Source organism: Bubalus bubalis, chromosome 10, assembly GCF_019923935.1.
Source record: "Bubalus bubalis isolate 160015118507 breed Murrah chromosome 10, NDDB_SH_1, whole genome shotgun sequence".
In the NCBI taxonomy this organism is placed as follows: Eukaryota; Metazoa; Chordata; class Mammalia; order Artiodactyla; family Bovidae; genus Bubalus; species Bubalus bubalis.
This window is the reverse complement of record NC_059166.1, coordinates 12,357,283-12,380,795: the sequence shown is the minus strand read 5'-3', so window position 1 is coordinate 12,380,795 and position 23,513 is coordinate 12,357,283. Positions and strand designations below refer to the sequence as shown.

At 42.6% G+C, this 23,513-nt stretch overlaps 2 protein-coding genes across 5 annotated transcripts in view; both read left to right on the top strand.

The window, feature by feature from the left end:
* The window catches only part of SCAF8 (SR-related CTD associated factor 8), a 312,229-nt gene extending 308,604 nt beyond the window's left edge, over positions 1–3,625 (top strand). The window contains exon 24 of the transcript XR_003112095.3: positions 3,533–3,625. The gene's annotated coding sequence lies outside the window, so the exon portion shown is untranslated. The remainder of the gene's footprint in view (positions 1–3,532) is intronic.
* Positions 1–23,513, top strand: part of TIAM2 (TIAM Rac1 associated GEF 2) — a 231,630-nt gene that overhangs the window by 86,188 nt on the left and 121,929 nt on the right. The window contains exon 1 of one of the 4 annotated variants that reach the window (XM_044924056.2): positions 13,635–13,901. The exons of the other annotated variants lie outside the window; for them this stretch is intronic. The gene's annotated coding sequence lies outside the window, so the exon portion shown is untranslated. Of the gene's footprint in view, positions 1–13,634; positions 13,902–23,513 lie in introns of those variants that run through there. 4 annotated transcript variants of the gene reach the window in all.

The window sequence follows — 23,513 nt, the reverse complement described above, 5'->3', positions numbered from 1 at the left end:
GTGTGATTTTCGAGCCTGCTGCTGCTCTGATGAAACACCCCATCTCTCTCTCTCTCTCTCTCTCATAGATATATACATATATGTATCAGTTCAGTTCATTCGCTCAGTCATGTCCGACTCTTTGAAACCCCATAGCATGCCAGGCTTCCTGTCCATCACCAACTCCTGGAGCTTGCTCAAACTCATGTCCATAGAGTTGGTGATGCCATCCAACCATCTCATCCTCTTTCATCCCCTTCTCCTCCTGCCCTCAATCTTGCCCAGCATCAGGGTCTTTTCCAATGGGTCAGTTCTTCGCATCAGGTCGCCAAAGTATTGGAGTTTCAGCTTCAGCATCAGTCCTTCCAATGAACGCCCAGGACTTATCTCCTTTAGGATGGACTGGTTGGATCTCCTTGCAGTCCAAGGGACTCTCAAGGCTCTTCTCCAACACCGCAGTTCAAAAGCATCAATTCTTCTGTGCTCAGCTTTCTTTATAGTCCAACTCTCACATCCATAAGTATATATATATATATATACACACACACACACATATATATACACACACACACACACACACACACCTTTATGTCAATTTTAAGGAATTGTTTCACCCCATTGGGAGAGTTGGCAAGTCTGAAATCCACAGGGCAGGCCAACTGTCTGGAATTTTAGGTAAAAATTGATGTTGCAGCCATGGGTCCAAAGTTCAGCATGACAGGAGCCCGGAAACCCAGGCTGGGTTTCCATGTTGCAGTTTGGAGGCAAAATTCCTTCTTCAGGAAACCCCTGTCTTTGCTTTAACACATTCAACTGATTGGCTGAGGCCCTCCCACCTTATGGAGGATAATCTGTTTTACTCAAAGTCTGTTGATTTCCGTGTTGATTCCACCTAAAAAATGACCTTTACAGCAACGTCTAGACTGATATTTGAACAGACATCTGGGTACCATAGCCTAGTTGAGCTGACCCATACTGTTAACTATTACAGAAGTCAAGCTGTAAACTTTTTATTTGTAATCTAAGTCATGGCTATGGACTAGAAAATAACACTAGTCTGAAATTAAATCATGTTGTCTTAGTATAATGTGTCAATTCTTGCATTGAACCATTCGTTGGGTGTTATTAAGCACCCATGTGTAAGGCACTGTGCTTTAGGGCAGGAAAACAAAGACAAGCCCTTTACTTTCAAAGCAGTCAGCATCTACTCCAGAGGACAGACAAACGAAAAAAGAGATGATTGCAATGTGGTTGTCTATACTAGCGCAGTGAGGTGAGGTAGGGGGTGGTCTTGGCGGGAGAAAGGTAGATCAGGGAAGGCTCCGTGGAAGAGGAGACACTTAAACTCGATCTTGAGGGGTAATTCCGAGTTCTCCAGGGAGACATTCCCAGCAGGACACAGTGTATACAAAGGTGTAGGCAATAAAAGGCTATCACACTCATGAAATGGCCAGGTATTCAGAATGTTTGGAGACTTCTGTCACATAGAAGGTGCTTGAGACTCAATATCTGTTGTTATCGAAAAAAATTAAGGTGTGGCAGGTGTTATATTTTATAGTTTCCTGGTTAGGAAATAACCATGACTATCAGGCCATCAGTAAGGTATAAGAATTCTTGGCCTTTAAAAATTGTCAGTATAATGTATTTAGATGGAGTCTATCAAAACTTGTTTAATTTTCCGTTCTATCTAAAAATATTTTCTTGTCCATACTGGATTAATTACAAAGAGAATTAGAAGTTTATGTCTCTTTAGGATTTATCTTATAAGGTAGGGACTCGAGACCAAGTCTATTATTTAGGTTTCTAAGATTTTTCTCTGAACCAGTGACGTCACCTTGAGCGAATCAGTCTACTTCTTCAAGCTTTAAATTCTCCTCTTTAGAGAAGGGAGTTGGGCTGGTTTTTAAAGGTCCACCATAGGCTATTCTATGATCTCTAAAAGGAAATCGTTATCTCCACTGTGCCTGGTTATACAGGCGTATTTCTGCAGCATAAATCGTTGATAACCACATCTTTCTCAATAGGTACTGGTTACAACGCAAGTATCACCACTTTGAGTATTACACATTTTTCAACCACTTTATTAAGCATTTTCTCTGTGTGTATGTAGAATAACCCTGCAAAGTAGATATCATTTCCATTTTATGGTTGAAGAAAACAGAGGCTCAGACAACTTTAATAATGTCACTCAGGTGGTCATGGGGAAGTTAGGGGTTGAACTCTGACCCTTTGGCACCAAAGTCTGCATTCTTTATCAAGGATTGTGAACTGTGAGCCGTGGTATACGGTTATTACTATAAGATAGTGTCTTGTGTATATAGCAGGGGTGAAATGATGTTTTGTAAAAAGACAAGTCTCCACCTGAAACTCACACAGTGTTGTAAATCAACTATAGGTCATTAAAAAAAAAAGTCTCATTCTCTGAAAGCCATCTGTGTAACATTTTAAATGGTGAAAGAAAAGAGAGGTACTTTTTGGTCTGTTGACCAACAGGGCCATGACTTCTAATGTCACTGTGCAGCATTTCAACCATAGGAAGAAAATACTATTTCCATGATAGGAGAAGAGCCGGAAGCCACCTGCTGAATAAGTAACAAAACTCTGATCCTTTGACTCCATGCCCTTGCACGCAGCTTCTGCCCACAGTCCAGGATAATTCCTCTCGACACCTGCTTCTTCTTGGGGTCTTGGCTAGTCCCTCTGTCTGGGGGATCATTTCACTAACTTTGGAACAGCATTCAGGTCTCAACTTAGTTGCCGTCTTGAAAGGCCGTTTCTTGGTCTTCCAGTTTACATTAGACACTTGTCCCTCACAAGCTCATCATCCTGTTTTATGTCTCTGTTACCCTAGGATATTTTTCCTTGTTTATTTACCTGTTTGTTTGACTGATTCCTCCCATCTGAGTAAAGCTCAGTGAGAGCAGAGACTTTGGCTCTTCTTTACTGCTCTAGCCTCAGCATGTGGAGTAGCGGCCTGTCCTGTCTGTTTAACCATCCATCCAACCATCTCCCCTCACTTCTCTTCCTCCCTCCTTCCTTCCCCACTTTTCCCCTCCCTCCATATATCTGTCTATAAAATGGTTTGGCTTTATAGTTATAGGATGAAGCAGTATAGCTGCTTCTCCAATTAGAATGTGGGAAGACCCTTACATTTCCTTTATAGTTAACCACTTAATAGCTGGGGCTTCCCTGGTGGCTCAGTGGTAAAGAATCAAGAATCTGCCTGAAATGCAGGAGACATGGGTTCGATCCCTGGGTTGGGAAGATTCCCTGGAGGAGGGAATAGCAACCCACTCCAGTATTGCTTGGAGAATCTCATGGACAGAGAAGCCTGGCGGGCTACAGGTCATAGGGTCACCAAGAGTTGGATACAACTGAAGCAACAGAGCACACACACAAATACTTGTGTTTTTCTCAGATGCTCCCTTTTTGTATTAAGTCCAAGATAGGACAGAATGCTGAGAAATTGAGCTTTAGTTACAAAACTCTGATTTTTGAAAACTTGTTTCTCACCACCTTTTTTTTTTTTGTTTTGCTTTGTTTATCTTGCCAGGGTTCTGTGCCTGAATTACAAAGACAGCTCTTCAGCCAGCTCATTCCAGATGAATGAATGATTATGTGAAGTGTGGTTTACACTTCCTCTGGGGTAAGTTCAAGGCCCTTGTACATCTCGAGAGCGATAAGGTCTGGTGGTGTTTATGTGCCTGTTTCCCATGTTGCTCTATTAACTGCTCTTTGTGTGCAGACCTGAGCAGGGAAAGCTGGTGTGGATTCCTTTAGTGGCTGGTGGCCAAGGTTTCTGCAGGCAGCAGGCACCAAATCTGAGTGGCTTTTTACAAATGCCCCTTAATTTGATGTGCTGGCTGATCCTGTCTCTGTGGAAAAGTATATGTCCATCTTTGCTGAGAGTTTAGGTAGAGAAGCTGAAGTCAGGGAAGTTTGAACTCCAAACCAACTAGGACCTCCTGCTGAAGAACAGATTGTGCATGCTAAGTAGCCTCAGTCATGTCCGACTCTTTGCAATACGATAGGCTGTAGCCCGCCAGACTCCTCTGTCCATGGGATTCTCCAGGCAAGAATACTGAGTGGGTTGCCATGATTTTCCAACTGAGGGATCAAATCCATGTCTCTTACCTCTCCTACACTGGCAGGCGGGTTCTTTACCACTAGGACCACCTGGGAAGCCCTGAGAGCAGACTAGAAAGTATCATTTCTCGTGGCAGTTGTAAGATCGGGACAGCTCAGGGGACTTGGGCACTGGGAAGCCACCGAGGAGAGGTCAGGTCTCACCCCCGGTGTTGAGGCTGTTTTTGTTCTGACTGGTGCATCTTACTAGTTGGTGTATTGGTTGTTGCAGGGTAAATGTTACAGTGGGAAATCTGAGCAGTTCCCAAAGCCCTGTTTGGAATGATTGCAGGTAGTTCCTTGGAAAGGTGTGCAGTGTCTGCAGTTCATGCTTGTTTTGGTAAAACACACACACAGGCAAAGCTCCCCAGGCTGAAGTCTGTCTCATCTCTCCTGGGTCCCTTTGTGCCTTGTCGGTCTCAACTTAGGGTGCTGCCTCCAGAGACAGTCCCCGAGCACCCAATATGTGGTGGCCACCCAGCCACCTGCTAAACTATTACTTTTTATTTACTTTTATATTTACTGAAACGTTTTTTAAATTGAAGGGGGCTTCCCAGGTGGCTCAGTGGTAAAGAATCCGCCTGCCAAAGCAGGAGACACGGGTTCGATCTGTGGGTCAGGATGTGTATGAACATACTTAATCACCATCACTCCATGAGAAAAATGTTTTTCTTATTCCCATCTTACAGAAGAAACTGACTCAGGAAAGGTCAAAGGCAGGATTCAAAAACTCAGGCCATGTCACTCCCCCAAAATCTAAACTTTAGGCTTTTCAAACAGGTGTCTTTCAGTCCTGGCTTTTGAACGTCGTGGAAACATAAGTGAAACACCCCTCCGAGGCTAAGTGGATATTCCTTCTGAATATTCTAATGTAGATGACACAAAGGCTGGTCAATACAAAGGTTACCAGCTGCTATTAAAATCTGTACCTTTAGTGTGTGCTGTATTTGTAAATAAACCCAGAAATGTTAGAAAACTTCCTGCTTGCAGGGAACATAGTGTAAAACATGATAATTCTGCGAAGGAACATTTCACATTTTTAAAACAGTGAGAAGCAAATTGAATCTTCAGAATCTCCTCCAGAGCACAAATTTCTCACCACTTGACACTAACTGTGTCTCTGGTGTCCTAGGCAAGTTGGTCGTGCAGACGGATGCCCCTCGAGACCTAGGATTTAGCCTTCCCAAGTCAGGGAGTCGGGGCTGTTGCTTATGTGAAATTGCCCTCTTTGTGGTTTATCATTTACATCCAAGGTTGCAAAGCTGGGGGGCTTCTGGCTGGTTCTGGGCTGTGGATAAGCTTTGGTTGGCCTGCAAAATATGTCCCTGACAAGTATTTTCAGGTTATGTAAGTTAGTTGCTGACCTGTAAAAAGTGGAAAAATTTACGTGAAAGCAACATTTTCAGTGTTTCTTGAAAAGGAGTTTCGGCTGGCACATCCCCAGGCTTCTGCATTCCCAGATGGCAGTGATGAGCTGGCCCTTTGGGATGGGTTGTCATGGGCCAGATGGCCACAGTCCCCGCTGCTGTGCACAGTCTCGAGGCACTGAGTGTCAATTGCCATTTTTCATTGACTTAAGTAGTTTTATTTCTAGTAGAACTGGGAGAAAAGTGAAAAAAAGTGCAATCCACTTCTATATCCGTAATGGAAAAATAGAAGATGTTTCTGGAGAGTTCCTTTTTTTTTGGCCACACCTTGCAACACGTGGGATCTTAGTTCCCCAACCAGAGATCAAACCCGTGCCCTCTGAGTTGGAAGCGAAGTCTTAACCACTGGATGGCCCGGGAAGTTCCTAGAGCTTCTTATTTTAACAAAAATAAACAGAGCATTTGTGTGTGTGTGCTGAAGGATACTTGTACACATTTCATTTGCTGACAAATGGTTTCTGTTTCTTAAGAATGTAGCTCCCAGTCCTGCTTCACTCATACGTTTTCAAACAGCCCTGTTATGAGACTGATCCCTCCTCTGGACGGTAAAAAATTTCCTTCTGCATTCAGATACCATTCTTTTGCTTCATTTTAGGTCCTTTCTTTCGGCAGCAAATTCTCCCTCACCTTCCTTGTGCTCAGTTCTTGGGCCTCCTGGCCTGGTGGACTGGGAACAGTCTATACATGCGTGGGGACTCGGGAAGTAGGTTCCATCCTGCCTTCGCCCCTGGGGCCCCAACGTTTCCCAGACTTTGTGGCACCAGAAAGGGCCTGTGGCCTCTTTTACTCTGAGTGGGGTGACGTAGACTGAAGCCTTTAGGACTCTCTTCCATGTGCATTTGATTTTTAGTGAAAAACATAATCTGGTGTTGTCCATCTGTTCTGTTTTACAAGGTGGCTCTGGCTTCATTGTGAAGATGGTCTAAAAGGTGGGGGAGAGCCGGGAAGAACCGTGAACCCTGACTGCTGTTGTTTGTAGGGTGACTGAGTAGAAGGGGGGTGTAGAATGTGTGTGCGGATAATGATGGAAAGGCTGAACTTAATTAGTGGAAGTTTTAGGATGACTCATCTGAAGTCTGGGGAAGGAGTTCTCATCTATCAATTGGTGACTTACCAGTGGAATGTGCTTTCTAATAGAGCTGGGAACTTCCCATCCCTCCGTGTATTTAGGGAGAAGGGAGGGGTCCATCTATCAGGATCCTGGAGACGGTTCTCACATTGGAAGCGGGACCAGGACCAGGCTTGATAGATGGATGACTCTCAGGGTCTCTTCAGAAACTCAGATTCAATTATTCTGAGTTAAACTGATTAGGAACCTTTCAGCTAAAACAGTTTCACTTGAGTCCACAAAAAGAAAATATTGTGAGTGGAGTGAGAGGCAGAATTTAACACTTCTTAATTACATTGAGTTCTGGGCAGATTACTTGTATTTTCTTAACTTCCAACATAACCCTTCAAAAATGTTGTAAACAGATGTGTCTAGTGGTTAGTATTTATAAGACAGGATTTTACAAGCATAGTTCCTATTAATAAATGATTTTTTTCTACTAAAATTTTTTATTTTAATAATACCTTATCTGAAACTCATCTTGTAGTTTTATTTCCATTGGTAGCATGATTTTTAATACACATGTTGTCATTTATATAAAATATTACCTGTTACTTGGTATAAAGTATTCTATTTAATTTCAAAACTTAGGATTTGGGGGAATTCCCTGGTGGCCCAATGGCTAGGACTCCATGCTGTCACTGCCGAGGGTCTGGGTTCAATTCCTGGTCAGAGAACTAAGGTCCAGCAAGCTGAGCACTGCAACCAAAAAGAGGAAAAAAAAAAATTTAACTCCCGAAATTTAGAATTTTATACATTGTCAATAATTGTTAAACGTCAAAGTGTATTTAATTTGGATATGGGGACTCAGAGAAAAAAGATCCTTTAAAGGAAAGCTTTTTTAAAGAATTTGCTCTAAATCTTAATTTTTATGTCCCTTAATATTTGCTCATTCTTAAAGTAACTAACTGCTCATTTGGTTAAATTGTTAGGGCTTAATTGTTAGGAAATGTAAAGTACTACTTGGATTTCATAAATATTTACACTGTAAAATCTTTCATTTTCATGATAACTATCTTCATTAATTTTATTTTTTTTGCGCATTTGATGCCTTCAAAACACTTAGAAAAAGATTGTATTATGAAATTTAGATGTGCTGTGGCTTTAAAGCAACCACATACCATGTTAGTATTGCATCTTGAATTATCTTAACATTGACTGTAGATTTTGTAGGCACCTCCAGTTTGCTTTTGAAAAACTTGAAAGTTAATTTTGCTATCTATTTTGTCCTCATTTTGTAAATACTAAGTTTTTCATTGATTTACAGGAACACTGTTGTCTTCTTAATCCACATTTGTGAAGTTGTGGTTTTAAAGCAACACTTTACCATGCTAGCATTGCATTTTGAATTGTCTTAGAGTTGACTGTTGACTTGAAAGGTGCATGACCGTGGGCTGTTCACGCATCTCTGTGAGGCTAAGGCAGCCTGGAATGTGCAGTACTACAGGAGAACAGCTGGACAGTTTCAAGTACAATCTCCCTGGAAGATGTGCTTGGTGGGCATTTATAATGTGTGAATGGCTTATTTTAAATGGGTTTTAGAGTCTTCTGACACAAATATGTAGACTGCACTGGATGCTCTTTTTTTAAAAAAGTGTTTATTTTTATTTTATCTGTTTGTTTATTTATTGGCTGTACTGTGCAGCTTGCAGGATCTTAGTTCCCTGACCTGGGATTGAACCCCGGGCCCTCAGCAGTGAAAGCGTGGAGTCCTAACCCTTGGACTGCTGGCGAATTTCCAAATGTTCTTTTCTTGCCTGTTCACCACCACTGCCATCATCACCATCATTCCATTCACTCACTCATTCATTCACTGACTCAATGGACATTTATTGATTTACTAGGTATACACCATGTGCCAGGTACTTTTTATAGTACTAGATGTAACAGTAGGCACTTAACAAGATCTCTGCTTTGTATTCTCTGGAAGGTCTTGTATTACACAATCTGCACGTATTATTTTACTTAATCCTGATGACAGCCCTGTGAGGTAGGTAGTAGTATCTCCCTTTCGCAGATTGAGAAGCTGAAAAGTGATGAGTCTCATGTCACGCCGCAGGGTCTGAGGTCAAGGAAGAGGGACCCTAAGGTCTGGGGCCTGAGCTGTTTTGCTGGCGCCTGGGAGCAGTGGCTAGGTTGCAGAGGAATTCCATGTGTCAGTTGTGTGGGTCTCCCGTGTCCCACGTGGGCGGTAAACCTTTAAAACTGTGGGAGTTTGGATATGAAGGCCAGCCACGTACACTTTCACTCATCTCTGGGCTAATTCAGTTGCGTTTGGTTTTAGAAACAGACTTGTTAAGATTTTTGCCTTTTGATGAAATGGGGAGGAAGGCCACCTCAGGTGGATTTTATTTGGATTTTAGGGTTTTCACATGAATATTTTGCATGTTTCCTTTTCTTCTGGTGTGGCCTTCATCTAGGACATTTTTGCAAAGGCATCGCTCAATTCCATATCTTTTCAGCCCATGTTATTTGAAATACTGCTTTTCCATCATGATGAAGGAGCAGACTAAAAGCTCTTTTAGCATGTGAGCATATGGTGGAGGTTTTCCTCATTTGTGTTATTTCCTCAAAGGTGGATGTTTGTATTTGTGAGAGATTATTCTGTCTTTTCGGAGAAGGCAATGGCACACCACTCCAGTACTCTTGCCTGGAAAATCCCATGGACGGAGGAGGCTGGAAGGCTGCGGTCCATGGGGTCGCTGAGGGTCGGATACAACTGAGCAACTTCACTTTCACTTTTCACTTTCATGCATTGGAGAAGGAAATGGCAACCCACTCCAGTGTTCTTGCCTGGAGAATCCCAGGGACGGGGAAGCCTGGTGGGCTGCCGTCTATGGGGTCGCATAGAGTTGGACACGACTGACGCGACTTAGCAGCAGCAGCATTCTATCTTTTGGGATCCTGTTTGGATAAAAGTAATTTATGTTTTTAGTCTTTATTATTACTACTATACGTGTGTGTGTGTGTGTGTGTACTCAAGTGTGCATAGTCATGTCTGACTCTTTGCGACCCTAAGGACTGTAGTGCACCAGGCTCCTCTGTCCATCGAACTTTCCAGTCAAGATTACTGGAGTGGGTTGCCACAAGCCCGCATCTCTTAAGTCTCCTGCATTGGCAGGCAGATTCTTTATCAACTGTACCTCCTGGGAAGGCAATATGTGTGTGTGTGTGTGTATGCTTTTTTTTAACCAGGTAAAGCCCTTAGAATTGACTATAGATTATTAATAAAAAATGATGCTTGATGGGATATTCTTTCTGTATCATTGAGTGTTTGATGTCAGAAGTGAAGAATATGGCAGGAATTGAGTGTCTTGATTTTTAAGCGGAGAGGTTATTTCTGAGAGTTCATATTCCTTTTTTTTGTTCCTGACTTTCTTTTATTGTCATTATTATTATTTTAATTTATTGGAAGTGTAGACACAATGTTGTGTTAATTTCTGTCACAGAACAAAGTGAATCAGTCATATGTATTCATGTATCCCCTCTCTCCTGGATTGCCCCTGTCCCAGCATACTCCTTTTAAAATTGTATTCTTAATGTCAGTTTTTCTGTAACTACTTATAGATTAACTACTTATATCTTTTTATGTTTTTATTCTAGATAGACATTATTATCCACCCCATTTTATGGTGAGGGTAATGGGATTTCAGTTCAGTTCAGTCGCTCAGTCATGTTCAACTCTTTGCGACCCCATGGACTGCAGCACGCCAGGCCTCCTGTCCATCACCAACTCCCGGAGCTTGCTTAGACCTATGTCCGTTAAGTCAGTGATGCCATCCAACCATCTCATCCTCTGTTGTCCCCTTCTTCTCCTCCTGCCTTCAATCTTTTCTAGCATCAGGGTCTTTAGAAGGCTTCTAAGTCACTAAGAGATGAATTTCTAACTCATGTCCCCTGTGAAATCTGAGATATTTCCACTACATTTTATGTTTATGAAACATTTCTTATTAGCTGAAAGTTTGTTCCCTTTTACCAGCCTCTCCTATTTCTCCTTCCTCCATCCTGGCAACCATCTTTCTACTTTGTGAGTGTGTTTGTGTCAGTTCCTTCTAACCTTTTATTAGGAATATCTGCAAAAATACAGAAAAGTTCAAAGAATTTTATAGTGAATAGTAGACCTAGACAGCATATTAAAAAGCAGAAACCTAGAGACATTACTTTGCCGACAAAGGCCCGTCTAGTCAAACCTATGGTTTTTCCATTGGTCATGTATGGATGTGAGAGTTGGACCATAAAGAAAGCTGAACACCAAAGAATTGATGCTTTTGAGCTGTGGTGTTGGAGAAGTGGACTGCAAGGAGATCCAACCAGTCCATCCTTAAGGAGATCAGTCCTGGGTGTTCATTGGAAGGACTGAGGCTGAAGCTGAAACTCCAATACTTTGGCCACCTGATGCGAAGAACTGACTCACTGGAAAAGACCCTGATGCTGGGAAGGACTGAAGGCAGGAGGAGAAGGGGACGACAGAGGATGAGATGGTTGGATGGCATCACCAATTCTATGGATGTGAGTTTGAGCAAGCTCTGGGAGTTGGTGATAGACAGGGAAGACTGGCGTGCCGCAGTCCATGGGGTCTCAAAGAGTCCGACATGCCTGAGTGACTGAACTGAATAGACCCATAACTTGAATTCTACTCTGTAATTGTTACAGTTTTGCTATATTTGCTTTTACATATGTCATTCTGCATTGTGTGTTTGCGGACAGAATATTTCTTTAGTAATTTACATAATGCTCAGATCTTTGCCAAGGAATTCAGTTTTAATGACTATTAATGCATATATCCTGTTATGTTATAATATTATGTCAGAATGAAGCATTAGAAAGATAAAGCCTAGGTTTTATGATGTGGCAATAATGCTGGGTTTTGTAATTTTAGGATGAAGCACTAAACTGAGAGTATTTTGCTGTAGTTGGACGAAGTCTAAGGAACTTGCAAAATCTAACATAGTTTGAAACCCCAAGTAACTCTATAAATTCATAGAACTAAAGTTACTTGGGTGACCTCAGTGATAAAAAATGGAATCAGGCAATGCAAACCCATTGGAAGTGTCTGAGGAATGTTGGAGATAAGTCAGTCTTTTGAGCAGTTCTGACTTGGAGTGATCTGTGTGTATACAGTATATCAAAAGGTCAGAATTGTCTTAATAGGGATACAAAAATATTTCCTTGCAATTAATTGTTCTTCTGATAAGTTTTCCACCCTCAGAAACATATTCGTTTTGATATAATTCCCTTTCTCTCGTTTATATCAAGGAGTAGTTGTTCTGTCTCAGGGTTGTTTGGAAGAAATATGCTTGTTTTCTGTTGGCTGATACTTTATTTTCTGGGTAACAGAAATGATGGTTCTGGATCTAAAGGAATAGGAGCTCAGTGACTTAAACTGCACCCTTCTTTTGTATTTATCTAGACTTTTTTTTTTTTTTTTTAAATACAGACACAGGTCAAATGAACATTTTGGGAATTCCCATGTTTTCTGTTATATGACTTGGCTTCCGTGGCAACCTTCTGACTTCAGTCCCAGGGCTTGTGGTTACTTGGGTGGCAGGTCTTGGTGTGGCCTTAAGCGAGTCACTTGAAGCCTTGTTTCTGATGAGGGGCTTGGAGACAGGAATTTTTTATTCTTCTTTCTCCACCAGCACTAAAAATTCCTTGGTTCTGTGTTCACTAATAGAAATTTTTGTGGAGGTTAGATGGCTTTTTATAGCTATTGGGCTAATGACGTTTGGTGATGGCTCTTATTATGTGTCAACTAAAGTTAGAAAATGTATCTTCAAACGTGTATGAACTACATGGAAACTGTATGGAAATAGAATTCAGTTTGCGTGTGTGTGTGTGTACCTGGGTGTGTTGATGTATGTATGTGTACATAAAGACTCATTTTTTCATGCAAGATAAGGAATTAAAAGCTTGTGTATATAAAGCAGAATCTTGTCTTTAGTATTACTTAAAAATCTTGTCTGTTGCATGTATGGATCCACTCATATTTTTTTAAAACAGGTCTTTTTAAAACAAATTTTTGCTTTTTAAAAAATATTTATTTGGCTGTACTGGGTCTTAGTTGTGGCACACGGGATATTCGATCTTTAGTTGTGACATGTAGAATCTTATATGCAACTTGTAGGATCTGGTTCCCCAATCAGTGATCGAACCAGGGCCCCCTATTTGGGATGGTCACCCACTGGGTGACCCACTTAGCCCCCAGGTCACCGGTGAAGTCCTTCATTCACATTTTTTATGAGAAGTGCTTTCTGAAAAAAACTGTTGTCATGTGTTTGTCCAGAATAACTGGGAAACCTCTGCTTAAACTGTTTTCTTCTATGAACTATAATTTCAAAAATTGAAACTTAAAATGGAAAATCTTACTGCAGAGATGGAATCTTATTCTCTCATTCAGCACCCCCTCCCCAATACCGCACCTTATCTTTTGGGGATTCTTGAAATGGGGGGTCTTTTTTCAAAAGCTACAGCAAGACTTCAAAACCTGTGAAACTCTGGTTTATCACTTTTTTTTTTTTAAGGGCAGTTAAATGCATTTTTTTTTTTTTGAGAAAATAGCCACCTTTTGGAATAACAGGGACTTCTAGTGTAAGGCTCTGTAGTTTTCAGCACTCTGGAAAACGAAGTAACTCCAGCAAGGCACAGAGAGTGCACACCCTCTATTTTGCAAATCACAAAATGATTTTGAACGGCTGCTCTTGAGGCAGGATTTTTATGGCCGACATTCCAGCTGTGGTTTTGGAGACAGAATGTTTACTACCGCTCAAACACCAGGATGGTAGGTGTGTATTCTTCCTGCCAAGGGGCTTAAAAAAGCAGCTGAGGCACCCTTCGAGTGAGTAAACCTTTATTCAGCAAACTGGGGAGCCGCGTTCCTATGGAACTTTGGTGGTAATTCTGGAATGCGGAGCCCACAGCAGAGCAGTCATGGGCGAGCCCGGCGGCTCCAGGCCTGATGGCAGGCTGTTCTGGCTAATCGCTGCCGGCAGCCCATGGAAAACCACTTTCTGGTTAAGCCTGCATCATACTCTTCCACCAATGGAAAAAATTGAACATGATGAGGGTGTGTAGCTTGCAGACAAAAATATATCCAGCATTGCACAGGATCTGTTTTTAGCTCTTAACGGCCGAGCATTTGAAGTGTTAGAACGTTGTTTCCTGCCTTACCATGGGCAGAAAGAAGAGGGAGTCTGTGGATGTATAGAGAGACCCTAATTAAAAGAGCCTGAGAAGCAGTGGCTACGTCCAGAGTTCTGGCAAAGGTAAGGCTATAAATGTTCATTTCCCCGCTTTTGCAGTTGAGGCTTCATTTTATGCGTGAGAGATCAATGTTTCTCAAAATATTCCTTTTTATTTCATTGGGTGCTGACTTTTGTTTCACAAGATTTTGTACTTGGGCAGCCCACGTTGGTGGGCACAAGGGAATAGGCCCTTTCAAGCTGGAGTGTGTGGCTGCTTTCACTCACCTATTGGTGATTGATGGCAGTTTCCCCATCCTGTTTTGCTACTGAACTCTCCCAAAGTGGATGGGTATATGCTGTAGGGATTTCTTTTTTCTGATACGTCAAGGAAGTTCCATTTCTCAGTCTGATCACGTTAAGCATTAATGGCCATAACCTTATCTTTACCAGTTACTTCTTTGAGGGCCCGGAAAGAAATGAAAATGTGTGCAGAGATTATATTTTACAGTTTCCTGGTTATTACATAACTTTATCAGGCCTTACTTTGGAGCTGAGTAAGCTCTTTCATTGAAGAATTTCTTTTCAAACTTGTAATTGGATGTTCACTCTTTATTCATGTTTATCCTTAACTTTTCCTCAAACTTTCTGAAAAAGAAATAGAATCCCTTGTAATCTGTGTGTGTGTTGGGAGGGGAACCTTATTGTAAGTAGAAGACTGATTCATGTCATAATCCCTCCGAGGTGGCTCATTCATCGGGCGTTTGTCTGAGCTCTGAATTTATCAGCAGCACTGGAGGGATGGATTTGGCAGAGTACTTCTCTCAGCTTTACGTTAATTTGGGCAAGTGTGTAATTCTCAGAAAATTGGTAGGTGGAGAGACAGAAATAGGAAGCTTTATTGAAGTCACTGTAAACTTGGAAGGTTATTTATAGAATTTCTGAAAAGTCAGTGTGCTACAGAACAGCGACTGGAGTTTTCCCTAACACGTTTTCATCGTTTCACCATGGCCCTCTGTCCATCACACTCAGGAATTCTAAAGTTTTATACTTTCAGTAGAATGAGAGAGTGCTGTGAGTTATTTCAGGGAGGGTAATCTGTGGGCCTCTTCAGTGGGTGTCTTCCTTTATGGAGAAGTGTTCTGGGGCTGGAAGAATGTGAGTGTTGCCCAGGTAGGTTAGAATTAATAGGGACGTTGGTAGAAACGTAGTAATAAAGGTTTTATTTATTACACTTCCTTTGCGCGTAGAAAGTGAGGCTTTGGCAGGGCTGGCAACCATTCAGAGCAGGGAAGAAGGAGGCCCCACCTGCCTTCTTGTGTAGTCACATTAACACTTGTCAGCCCCTTGATTTTCACCAGAGCTTGTAGACAGAAGCTGAAGTCTGTTGAAGAGCCTTCTGACTCTAATCCATACCGACGTGGTGTTTTGAAGGCAAGCAGATAACACCTTCCTTTCGGTACTTTTAGTGGAGGGGCAGTGACTCGCAAAGCCTTCTTCTTCCCCCAGGCCTGGTCTGGGAGGCTTGGAAGTGCAAGATAAGGGCTGGGCTCCTTGCCAAAAGAATATCCTTCCGAAGTGGTCCTTCACTTAACCACTAAGTAGAATAGATGTTGCTGTCTTGGTGGTCCAAGATTGTGCTTGAGAAGAGCCATGTTGCCCTTTTCCAGAAATCTGAAGTTGGTGCAGGGTCCCTACAGCCTCTTCCTACAACAGCTATGGAATGGATGTGGGAACAATACAGAGAGGAACTCATGCTCCTTTATATCTGGGGGCACTTTTCCGTGTCTGTCTGTGTGCCTCCAGGTTTAGCCCACTTTGTAAGATTAATTTATGTAGGGAAAATAAATAAATCTGAGCTGAGATTCCTTAGCTCAACTGTGAGATTAGAAAAAGCACTTTCTTTTGACGGAACATTCAGAACAAGGTATTTTTGGACACATTAAATTGGAAAAAAATTTTCTATTAAGCCCTTAAAAATGTATTTATTGGTTGCTCTGGGTCCTTGTTTCTGTGTGCAGGCGTAATCTGGTTGCAGCGAGCGGGGACTACTTTTCACTGGTGCGTGGGCTTCTCATTTTGGTGACTTCTTTTGTTGCGGAGCACAGGCTCAGTAGCTGTGGTACATGGGCTTAGTTGCTCATGACATGTGGAATCTTCCTGGTGAGTGAGTGAGTGAAGTCGCTCAATTATGTCCAGTTTTTTGCGACCCCATGGACCGCAGCCTACCATGCTCCTCTGTCCATGGGATTTTCCAGGCAAGAGTACTGGAGTGGGGTGCCATGTCCTTCTCCAGAGGATCTTCCCCACCAGGGATCAAATCCATGTCCCCTCCATTGGCAAGTGGATTCTTATTCACTGTACTATCTGAGATGTCCTGGTTGTATTTTTTAGTTTTTAGTGATAATTTGTGTTTGTCCTTTGAAATTGTGTACCTTAAATAAAGGCCAAGGTAAAAATGGCTTTGCTAGAAAGACTTAAAAAAAAAAAAAGGATTAAGGTATGGAATCAGAGAAACAGCAATAATATAAGAGGCAGGGAAAATAAATAAAGTAGATAAACCTGAATTTTTGACTCTTGAAAAGTACTAAACATTATATTTGTAGTAGTTTGGATTTTAGTGATGGTGTGTTGAGTGTCTTTTGATTATTCAGTTCCATGTTAGATGGACTCCCAAATGCTAGGAGGTGTTAATGTCAGTGTCTCAAGGACTATATCTCAGACTCTATTGTTAGCTATTTATAGTCTGTGGTGTTGTGGAACTGAAAAGGGCCTTAGGCAGTTTTTCAAATGGGAAAGCTGAAAACCTACAAAACTGAAATGGCTTGTCCAGACTTACTGAGATGGTTAGTTGCTGAGCTGAGATTCGATACCAGTTGTCTTGTTGATCTTTCTTTATGCTACCTGCTTATTTAATTGGGAATATTTTGGCTTATCCTAGTGGTGCATAAAGAATCCACCTGCCAATGCAGGAGATGCAAGAGACAGTGATTCAATCCTTGGGTTGGGAAAATCCCCTGGAGGAGGAAATGACAATCCACTCCAGTTTTCTTGCCTGAAAAATCCCATGGACAGAGGAACCTGGTGGACTACAGTCCATGGAGTTGCAAAAGAGTCAGACATGACTGAGCATGCAGCATGCACACATTCATAGCTCATCTTGATATCTTTATAAATTGATAGAGACATGTATACATACATATATGTATACATACACGTATCCATCTGTTTTCCCCCTTCACTTCCTTCCTGTCTCTCTCTGACTTACATACCTATTTACTTACCTGCTTACCAAACCAGACAAGCTTAAAGCTATAGTCAGAGACAAGACAAAGACTTGTTTTTCTTGGATCCTAATCAAGTTCAGAGCCATACACTCAGTCAGTGGTCATCATTCCCATTAACTATTGCCAGAGAGTTTTTGGTGCCCATGTATTAACCTATGTGATAAGGCAGCTTTGGCTAGACTTCACCTGTCAGTCTGTTCCTGTTTTGGCCTTAGATTAAGATGTTTTTTTCCATGATCCCATTCTGGTATGAGACTGCCATTTTCCTTAGTTCTGGGCCTGACAAGAGAGGCTCTGGAAGGGAACAGAAGACAGCAGATGGACTCGCACTTTAGTGCCAAGGTAATGTAAGGCCGTTTCGGAAAAATAAACTTTACATGTGAAGTGATAGACTAGGTTATCATTTCGTTCTAGGAAAGGGATGTGGTAAGGGCTACAGATAGTGTCAGGAAGAAGTCGGTCCAGGGTGTTCCTGAACCTTAAAGATAGGTTTGGAAATCCTGGATATCTTTAGGACAACACTGGAAAGTGATAATGGTCCCCATCCTGTTTTTGTACTTGACCGTGACACATCTCTCATTGCAGAATTGTTAGAGTAGGATTGCTGAGATGTAAAGAGCTCAAGAGAGATGTGGAGGGTAGGGGCTGGGAAGGACAAAAGCTAAAAATCCATATCATTCGAGCCCCTGAAGAGAAACTGAGTGGATAGATTGTTTTCAAGTTGTCTGTGGCCACTTGTGGAAGGTGGAGTGACAAGTGAAAAGAAGCATTGTTCACAGACAGTCATAAATAAGCCAGGAAAATCCATGATATCAAGAGGTCATAGCGAGTAAAGAACTCCATGGAAGCAGACACACACACACACTGCCTCATACATGTATCTGCATATATATTCTGTTGATGGTTGATAGAATGGTCACAAATGGATCAAAAGTTAAGTACAAAACAGGAAACCCCCAAACTCAGAAGTAACTGCAACCTGGTGAAAACCTTCATGATAAATCGTCAGAGTTCCTTACTAGAGTTGATGCGCTTTTGTCCTGGTGCCTTATCTCACGTGTGTATTATCAGTGGTTCTCAGATGCTTTCCTGAAGTCTAATAGTGGAGGGTCATGGCTCCAGGGTCCGTTTCCCTTCTGGTACCTGAGCAGTCCTGGGAGGAAGCCTCCTTCCCCTTTGGCTGATGAAGGACTGTGCAGGTCTCCCCTCTCTCCTGCTACAGCTGATTCTCTGCAGTCACCCCCATTCACATGCTGGGATTTCTTCTGAAGACAGACAGACACACACCCACCCACCTAACCACCCACCCACGCTCTTTAGGATTCCTAGCAACCACGGGGTTCTCTGCTCTTCATGGTAGAACTCCTGGCCAAGTTGTCTCTATTCACCATCTTCAATTTCATGGACCTCATCTTCAGACTCACGTCAACCCAGGTTTCTCCACCTGGACCTGCTCAGGTCAGGTTCACTGAGAGCCTCCACGTTGCTAACTTCAGAAGGGCTCTGTTCTCAGTCCTTATTACGTGAACCATCAAATGCTCACAGTCTCCTCCCTGAAAAGCCTTTTTTCAATGGGGCTTTGTGGGCAACATATTTTCTTGGTTTCCTAATTTTTAAAAAATTTTTTATTGGTGGGCAATTGCTTTACAGTATTGTGCTGGTTTCTGCCACATATCAACATGAGTCAGCTACTGGCATACATATATCCCCTCCCTCTGGAACCTCCCTCCTATCTCCCACTGCATCCCACCCCTCTAGGTTGTCTCAGAGCCCTGGTTTGAGTTCCTGAGTCATGCAGCAAATTCCCACTGGCTGTCTGTCTTACACATGGTAATGTGTATGCTTCCATGCTTCTCTCTCAATTCATCCCACCTTCTCCTTGGTTTCCTCTTAATTGGATTCACTGACATCTCCTCCTGTTGCTCCTGATTTCTTGGCCTTTTGGTCCTGGGGCTCTTTGGCGTCTTCTCTTCCCTTGGTTTACTTATTCCCTCGGGGAGGTCATCCACTGTGTGTTTATCAGGCATCCCCACATGGGTGAGAGCAGGTTTGCACCCAGGCCCATTTCTTCCTAGAATTCTGGGCTCCTAAAGTCCAGTGTTCACTCAGCGTTGGCACTTGAACATCCAGGGGGCATCTCCCACCCGAGACATGCAGAACCCACCTCCTCGTCTTTCTTCTAAGGGAGGGAGAGGCTGTCTTCCCCATTCTGGGGGCTTAGACTGAAGATCAAATCATGGTGTCGTTTCTGACTGTACCACTCACTCCCATCCACCTGGGCCTCCCATTGGCTCTCCTTTCACCTGTCTCTAGACTCCCCACCGGAGTCTGACCTCCTCTTCACCTCTCACCTGCAAGACCCTCCCAGCCCGACAGGCCCCGGCTTCCCCCTTGCTGCCTGCAGTCCAGATCAGCCTCTTGAAATATATCCCATGAGGAGGCACCTCTATTCACAGCCCTCTATTAGAAAATTTCCATCTCAATGTAAAAACCAGAGTCCTTACAGTGGCCCTCAGGGCTGGACCCTGTGGCTCCTTGTCCCCTTTCTGACCCCTCCTGCTCCAGCCATGCTGGCCTGCTGCGCGTGCACCACTCTGGGCACTTGCACCTCTGTCTTCTGTTTCTGCAAAATCACTGCAGATGGTGATTGCAGCCATGAAGTTAAAAGATGCTTGCTCCTTAGAAGGAAAGTTATGACCAACCTAGACAGCATATTAAAAAGCAGAGACATTACTTTGCCAACAAAGGTCCGTCTAGTCAAGGCTATGGTTTTTCTAGAAGTCATGTATGAATGTGACAGTTGGACTATAAAAAGAAAGCTGAGTGCTAAAGAATTGATGCTTTTGAACTGTGGTGTTGAGAAGACTCTTGAGAGTCCCTTGGACTGCAAGGAGATCCAACCAGTCCATCCTAAAGGAGATCACTCCTGGGTGTTCATTGGAGGGACTAAAGTTGAAGCTGAAACTCCAGTACTTTGGCCACCTCATGTGAAAAGCTGACTCATTTGAAAAGACCCTGATGCTGGGAAAGATTGAGGACAGGAGGAGAAGGGGACGACAGAGGATGAGATGGTTGGATGGCATCACCGACTCAATGGACATGGGTTTGGGTGGACTCCGGGAGTTGGTGATAGACAGGGAGGCCTGGCGTGCTGCGGTTCATGGGATTGCAAAGAGTCGGACACGACTGAGTGACTGAACTGAACTTCTGTTTCCAGTGTTCTTTCTTTCCCCAGAATCTGCACAGTCTCCTTCTCCTGCAAGTCCTCGCTTAATGTCACAGCCATGAGGTCTTTTCTGCTCTCCTTTCTGAACCTATAGCTCCCCTCTCCCCACATTACCTGGTTCCCCCATCACCCTTTATTTTTTTGCCCTGAAGGAGGAAATGAGAACCCACTCCAGTGTTCTTGCCTGGAGAATCCCGTGGATAGAGGAACCTGGCAGGCTAGAGTCCATGGGCCCATAAAGAGTTGGACACAACTGAGTGTCTGAGCACACACTTACTCACCTTATAACTTATTTACTGTCATGGTTTATTGTTTAGTCTCCCCACTATAATATAAGCTTCATAAAAGGGATATTTTTGGGGGAGGAGATGTGTTTATTGCTATATTCCAGGGCGTAGAACAGTTCTAGCACAGACTAGGTGCTCAGGAAACACTGATCACATTATGGAAATGTATCCTACTTAAGATACCTGATGATGTAACTAAAGCACCTAAGTATGCTAAATACCATGGAGCCCCTGTATTTTATCTCAAAATGTAAATTTCATATTTTACTTCATGATCTATGTTTCTTTATTATGGCAGCAACGTTTAGAATACTTAGCACTGGATGAAATGGAAGCTTCAGGAAGATTCCCCCTTGATTATTCTGTGTACTGCTCCCCAAACCCCGCCACCCAGCCAACACACATACATTGTCTTGGTTGTCATGTCCCACCCCCACAGCCTTCAGGAGGCATATTCTAAGTTATAATTGGTATTTAGAATAATGACCATGCACCTTACACTATCAAGAAAACAAAATTCTCATTTGTGAAGTATTCTCGGTAAGCAGTAGCATAGAATAAGTACATTTGAAAGTTCCAGCTCCTTAGTTAACATTTCAGTTTTTCATTTCATTCTCATGTCCCGATCTCCAACTGCGGAAGCCTCTGCTGCCTGGAGAAAGGGTACCCATGCATGCATGCTAAGTCACTTCAGTTGTGTCCGACTCTGTGTGACCCCATAGACGGCAGCCCACCAGGCTCCCCTGTCCCTGGGATTCTCCAGGCAAGAATACTGGAGTGGGTTGCCATTTCCTTCTCCAGGGGTACCCATAGGGAAGGGTATTTATGAAAGGGACATGAGTCACAACCATTCTTCTTATAAGAGGAGCCTGAAAGTTAAGTTGGACGTTTTAAAAAAAGATATGGAGGGACTTCCCTGGTGGTCCAGTGGTTAAGACTCCATGCCCCCAAGGCAGGGGGCCCGGGTTTGATCCTACACGTTGCAACTAAGAGCCGGCACAGCTAAATCAATAATAAGTAAATATTAAAAGATATAGGATATTTTCATATTTCAAAAGTACAGGAAAATTTAAAATTGGTAGAAATACATCTATGCAACCCCATGGACTGTAGCCCCCCAGGCTCCTCTGTCCATGGAATTGTCCAGGCAAGAATACTAGAGTGGGTTGCCATGCCCTCCTCTAGGGGATCTTCCTGACCCAGGGATTGAACCCAGGTCTCCCGCATTGCAGGCAGATTCTTTACCATCTGAGCCACCAGGGAAGCAACAAAAATGAAAGAAATCCAGAATTTCCTACCTTTGGATTCTTACCTGTGCTCCTTAGGGATCTTGGTCAAAGTATTTAATCCATGGAGGCTAACACGCCCTTTCCTGTAAATCAAGGATGGTTATGTCAGCTGTTGGGCTCTTGTGCCCTGGGGAGCCCTGACACACAGCAGCTCAGGACATATTAAACTCTCCCTCTTCTGTCTGTACACCCATCTCCTTGAGGTGACAAACGTTCTCAATTCCTGTAAATTATAAAAGGTAAGTTATCAGTGCTAATATTAGTCCTTTTTTTCCTTCCCCTGAAAGTTTCTGTAATGTTACTAGCTAAAATCTTACCAGGTTTGTTTTGAATAATACATGTTCTATGGAAAAGTTCAGCAGTGATTGGTTTAATTATACCTTCAGGCCCAAGAACAACTTATATTGTGCCTTTCAGATACAGACTTTAACAGAAATGAATGCTTCAATCAGGCTGTAAGCCGGATGGGAGTAAAATAGTTACACATTTATGAGGGTGAGAAAAGCCCCTGTTTAAATGAGGGGAAAACCGTGTGGTTTAAGCCTGTTCATTTTTTTAACTTAAATGGAACAGTATTATAATGAAGAAATACTTTGCCAAGAATAACCTGGTACAGTCACCAAGGTATATTTCCGTCACAGAACGTGACTGAGGTTCAGGCTCACGATGCCTGCTTCTGATTTACGGAAGCACGTGCCGCACAGACAAGTCTCGGAGTCAGTGAGAGGCTGTGTGTTTACAGACTGGGGTTCTGATGCCTGCTCTTCTGTTTTCATCTTGCTGTGAATCTTGGGAGGTGCCTGCCCGTGTCTGAACTCGCTGGTTGTAGAGTGGCTCGTGTTCCTTACAGTTAAAACAGAGAGGTTATTTAAAAGTCATGCGAACCACTTTGAATCCCATATTCATAAAAATTCCAAGAGAGGGTTATTTAAAAGTCATGTTAACCATTTTGAGTCTTGAGCATCTTTGTTTCCGGCTGTCACCAAAGCAGTACTATGTCTGCAGAGATCAGGCTCCTGACTGACTTTTGGATGAGACTTGTACACTTGGGAGACAAATGCAGAGTAGAATTCAACATTTGGTACTAAAAAAGAAAAAGAGAAATATCCATGCTACTGTGCTAGAAAGAGCATGGATGGAAATGTGTGAGATGCATTTTGATAATTTCTGAAAGAAAAATAAGAAAAAAGGTTTATCTTTAGATGGATTATTTAGACTATATAGTCTATATAATATGTAGACTATATTATTTTAGGCTATATTCTGTAAATTTTTATGGAAAAGGTAATTCAAAAAAAAAAAAAAAGAAACAAACCCTGAAATATTTTCAGTTTCTGTGATGGCTCAGATGTAGCTGGGCCTCTCAATTCACTGACATTCCAGAAACATACCAGTAATATTTGTGGGACTGTTGGGCTCACCACGTCTCTCAGAAACTCAATGCCGTTAACGTTGTTGGGAACTTGCTTATTGATTCTACAAATGTTTTCATGTTAATTTTTGCATCCCCTTCCTACACAAGCTAATAAAGCTTCTGGGGAAGGGTTTGGATCATAAGTCGCTGTTATTTCTCTCCAGTGCCCAGTCCATGGGGGGCTTGGGGGATG